Source organism: Galeopterus variegatus, unplaced genomic scaffold (assembly GCF_000696425.1).
Source record: "Galeopterus variegatus unplaced genomic scaffold, G_variegatus-3.0.2 Scaffold1399, whole genome shotgun sequence".
NCBI classification, from domain to species: Eukaryota; Metazoa; Chordata; class Mammalia; order Dermoptera; family Cynocephalidae; genus Galeopterus; species Galeopterus variegatus.
In genome coordinates this window covers 123376-129250 of record NW_007727510.1, presented here as the reverse complement: position 1 = coordinate 129250, position 5875 = coordinate 123376, and positions in this window count along the sequence as shown.

Sequence of the window (5875 nt, the reverse complement as noted above, 5' to 3'; positions counted from 1 at the left end):
TTTTCTATTTCTGTGTAACAAATTACCACAAATTTAGCATGTTAAAAAAAATCATTTACTATCTCACAGTTCTGGAGTTTAGAAGTCTGGGTAGGATCATACGTGTTTTCTGAATAAAGTCTCAGAAAACTGAGATCTAGGTTTTCATCAGGTTGAGCTCTTATCTGGAGGGTTTGAAGAAGAATCTGCTTCCTAGCTCATTTAGGTTGTTGGCCAAATTTAGTTTGTTGTGTTTGCAGGACTAAGGTCGCATTTTCTTGCTAACTGTCATCTGCAGCCATGTTCCACAATTCAAGGCCTCCTACATTTCTTGTCGTGTGACCTCTTCCATTTTTAAAGCCTTTGGAGGTGTGTCAGAACTCCCTCATGCTTCATGCTTCAAATCCCTGGCTTCCTCTTCTGCTACCAGATGGAGAAAACTCTCTGTTTTTAAAGACCTTGGATAACTTCCCTTTTGCCATATAATGTAATGTAATCCTGGAAGTGATATCTTATTATAGTCATGGGTTCTATCCACATTCAAAAGAGAGGGAGTTACACAAAGATGAAGGATCATTGGGAGTCATTCTTAGAATTCTAACACTGTATATTAGTTTGCTAGGGCTGCTGGGTTAGTTCATTTCTGTTGCCTGTAACAAAACACCTGGAACTGGTAATTTATAAAGAAAATAAAATTTATTGCTTACAGTTTTCGAGGCTGGGAAGTCCGAAGTCCAGGAAACACATCTGGCAAATCCTTGTTGGTGGTGACAGTGATGCAGGGGTCTCATGTAGCAGACAGTAGAGCAGAGAGAGAGAGAGAGACTCTCAAGTGCTCTCCTTTTAAAGCCCTCAGAACCACGCCCATGACCACCATTAAACAATTCACTATGACAAGGTCCACACAATCTAATCACCTCTTCAAGGCCCCAACTTTTTTTTTTTTTTGCATAGCACTTTTTTTTATTAGTTATGAATATTCTTGAGATACAAAGTTGATTGTCACCACTCGTGCCCAAAATGTGATGGCCAGATCCATACTGGCAGCATGCCCATTACTACAAATGGTGATTATACCCTGTGTTCCCCACCCAATTATCCCCAACCTTCATCCCCATCCTCCTTTCCCCCAACCCATTTTATATCCCTAGGTATGCTCTCTCCCTCTGCAAGTCCAACACACCACTGTGGTCTTTCTTTCCTTTCTTCTTTCTCTCTTAGCTCCCATTTATGAGTGAGCACATGTGGTATTTATCCCTCTGTGCTTTGCTTATTTCACTTATCATAAGTTTCTCCAGGCTCATCCATTTTGTTGCAAATAGGAAATTTTCATTCTTTTTTATGGCATAGTAGTAGTATTCCATGGTGTATATATACCACATTTTCCTTATCCAGTCATCCATTGATGGACATTTAGGTTGGTTCCATATCTTGGCTATTATGAACAGAGCTGCAACAAACATGGGAGTTCAGGTATCCCTTTGACATGATGCTTTCCATTCAATTGGGTATATATCCAGAATTGGGATTGCTGGATCATATGGAAGATCTATCAGTAGTTGTTTGAGAAAACTCCATACAGTTTTCCATAGTGTTTGTACTCATTTGCACTCCCACCAGTAGTGTAGGAGCATTTCCTTCTCTCCACACCCTCACCAGCATTTGTTATTCACCGTCTTTGTGATTAAAGCCAGTCTAACTGAGGTAAGGTGATATCCCAATGTGGTTTTAATTTGCATTTCCCTGATGACTAGTGATGTTGAGTATTTTTTCATGTACCTGTTGGCTATTTGTATGTCTTCCTTTGAAAAATGTCTATTCGGCTCCTTTGCCTATTTTTTAATTGGGTTATTATTTTTTTTAATGTGTAATTTGCTTGAGTTCCTTGTATATTGTGGATATTAATCCCTTGTCAGATGCATAGTTAGCAAAAGTTTTCTCCCACTCAGTTGTCGTTTCACTCTGTTGATTCTTTCCTTTGATGTGCAGAAGCTTTTTAGTTTCATATAGTCCCATTTGTTAATTTTTTCTTTTGTTGCCTGTGCTTTCAGGCTCATGTTCATAAAATCTGTGCCCAAACCTAGTTTCTGAAGTGTTTCACCTATATTTTCACTTAGTAATTTTACAGTTTCAGGTCTTAATCCATTTTATGTTTATTTTAGTAAATTGTGAAAGATGCATGTCTAGTTTCATTCTTCTGCATGTGGATATCCAATTTTCCCAGCACCACTTATTGAAGAAGCAGTCTTTTCCCCAATGTAGGTTTTTGTTACCTTTGTCAAATGTCAGATGGGTGTAAGCCTGAGGGGTGATTTCTGCATTCTCCATTCTGCTCCACTGGTCTGAGTGTCTATTTTTATGACTGTACCATACTGTTTTGGTTACTATAGCTTTGTAGTATAATTTGAAGTCAGGTAGTGTTATACCTTTGGCTTTATTTATTTATTTTTTTTGCTCAGGATTGCCTTGGCTATTTGGGATCTTTTGTTGTTTCATATGAATGTTAAGATTACTTTTTCTGTTTCTGCAAAGAGTGTCATTGGTATTTTGATGGGGATTGCATTGAATCTGTAGATCACGAAAAAAAAAAAAAAATCCTAGGAATCACTTTAACCAAGAAGGTAAAAGATCTCTACAAAGAGAACTACAAACCACTGCTGAAAGAAATTAAAGAAGACAGAAAAAGATGGAAAGACATTCCAAGCTCTTGGATTGGAAGCATTAACATTGGGAAAATGTCTATACCACCCAAAGGCCTCACCTTTCAATTACCATAATAGGATTTCCCACCCTTAACAGTTACAGTGGGGGATTAAGCTTCAATGATTTTTTTTTTTTCTTTTGGTTGGGGGAGAGGGAACATTCAATCCACTGTAGCTGCCATAACAAAATACCATAGATTGGATGGTTTAAACAACAAAAATTTATTTCTTCACAGTTCTGGAGGCTGGAATTCTAAAATCCAGGTGTTAGCATGGTTAGTTTTATTCTGAGGCCTTTCTCCTTGGCTTGTAGGTGGCTGTCTTCCAGTGTCTTCACAAGGTCATCCCCATGAGTGTGCCTTGCCCTAATCTCCTCTTCTTATAAGGACACCAGTCCTATTGGATAAGGTCCCGCCTGTATGACCTCATTTTACCTTAGTTAGCTGTTTAGAGGCCCTGTCTCCAAATACAGTCACATACTGAACTAGTGGGGATTAGGGCTTTAACATATGAATTTTGGGAGGACACAATAAGCCCATAAAACACAGGATAATTTTGCTTTTTGATATTCTGAGACATCTTTAGTTATCAGCTCATCTAGTAAATGTAAATTGTTATTTGTTTTAAAAGTTGAACTGCTACCCCACACCACATTTTCTTATGAAGAATTTCAAGCTGACAGAAAAATTAAGAATATATGAAACTAGATTTATCAACCATTAACATTTTTTGACATTAGCTTTCTCTTTCTCTTTGTTAATTATGTATACATATATGTAGTGTTTACACTTATATATGTTCATATGTGTTTTTTGCTGAACCATTGAAGTAAGTGCAGGTTTAACATTTCACTCCTAAATGATTTTAAGCACAACTCATACTCTTACATAATCATAATACTATTCATCACACCCAGGAAATTTCATACTGATATATAATATCCAATCTGTATTCAGATTTCCCCAGTCATCCCCAAGATATCCTTTGTAGTTATGTTTCTACCCAATCCTGGATCCAGCCAAGGATAATGCATTGCATATGGTTGTCATGGCACTTTACCCTTCTTTAATCCCGAATATTTCCCAACTTTTCTTTTATCTATCATGGCATTGATATTTAGCTGTAGAATACCACACAGTTTGAATTTTTTCTGTTGTTTCCTGATGAATAGACAGTGTAAATATTTTGCTTAGAATACCTGATAAGTTATGGCATACATTTTCCATTATGTTAAGTCAGGAGATAGGTCAGTTCGAGGCTGCTTGATATACTGGTTACCAAAACTGAATTACAACAAAATGTTTTCTAGAACATACAGTACACCTGTAAAGCATACAGCTAAGAAGTTGAAGATAGAAGAGTCTTTTATGGTCCTAACTATTCCATTAGGAAAAAGGCTTAGAAAATAATGAAAACGAAGACCTTAAAATGGTGACATATCTTTATGTTATTTGAATTTGAAAATATAAGCCAATGAAAAAGTGGAGCTATTAAGTTTGAACTTTCTGTCTTTTGTGTTGTATCACCCACCTTCCTTCTCCCACCCCAAATTTAATACTATATTGACTTTCTCAAGTTGTTCTATGTCTAGCTAAATATGAAGCATAGAATTCCTGTCACTTCTGTTTCAAGCAATAAATAGTCTAAGTTCCTCATGACGTGGTTAGATGCTTAAGGACGGGGATGTTTCTACTCTCTGTATATACATACATTGTTCTGCATATGGTGAGCATCCCAGACATTTTTTGTGTGTCTGAGATTTAAAAGGTAAATATGTAGGCAGTTTAGATATGATGCAAAGCACTTGAACACTTCAAAATAGTCTCATCCATTTCCAAGCACTATCTGAAGATACACATAATAATTATTGTATATACATATATATATACATGATTATTTTCAAAGCGAACTTATTTGAAAGTTTATGTGACTAGGTACCTTCTTTATGGAATAAGTGAATTACAGAATTATGTCTAATATACCTTAACAAATTTATACAACTGCTTTGTGAAATATTTCTTCACATTAAAAAAAAAAGAAAAAAGCTACTTGAAGCAGGAACAGTCTAAAATTTAGAATTTTTTAAATCCAATCTTTCTTTTACTACTGTCAACAAGTTTTTGTATATTTAGTTAATTGGTTCACCAATGGAACAATTGAATGTAGCATTTCAAAAGGGAAAGTAGGTCCTGAAGAATATATTGTCATTTAACACAGAAAAATTTCTCCCAAGGTTGGTCATTATGTGGGACACTACACTTTGGTGACAGCAAGAGAAAATACTTGAATCTGCTTTACAATTGCAAATGCAGGAGAAAATGTTTGCAAGCAGAGGAACTTATACACCCATCTCTGTTATGTCTGACAACTGTCAGGATTTCAGCCACATGGAGTTTTGATGACTCTTTATTCCCACTGGAACCTTTTCACATGTCACCAAAGCAAAAAAAAAAAAAAAAAAAGGAATAAAGTGGTATCTGTATGTTCAGATTGAATTTGAAAGTTAAGAAGAAGAAAGAAAAAGAAAAATCCACGTCAATCCCAGTTGCAAAAAGTCTGACTATGCTAAATCGAGGAAAGGCAGGTCAGATACATTTTTACCATGCTAAACCAGAGGCAGTTTTTAAATTTAACAAGATATTAATAATACCTTCTTTACTACAGTGAAGGGTATGTGTAGAAACAGTTGGCCTTTGAGGTAAGATTTTTGCAGGTATGAATATTGCATCGCTGCACTCTGAAAACCCATAATTGAGTATGCATTACTCCATAACTATTTTTCTGTTTTTGTTTTATACTTTTTGAGCTTGGCTAATATTTTACAGAATGGGAGAATTTGTTATTCCTTAAAAATGAAACTGACTTAACAAATCAAATATAAGTTAATTCTGAGCTCAAGGAATCACAATAATTGGACTGGCTGTCTATGTCTGTACTCTTAAATGGCTGAGATTGGCTTCTGTTTAAAGTTTAACCCATGGAAAAATTGGACCTGCACATCCCACAATGAGCTACAATGAGCTCCATGCTTTGTGATGAGGATTCAAACTGCCAGGTTCATTAAATTTTGTTTTAATATAGATTTTTGTGCTCTTAGATTTCATTCTCTGTTTCTTAATAGTAAGAGATTGATTTACTGGGCCCTTGTAAATGCCATGAACTGAAATAGGTTTCACCTACATAAACTCCGTATG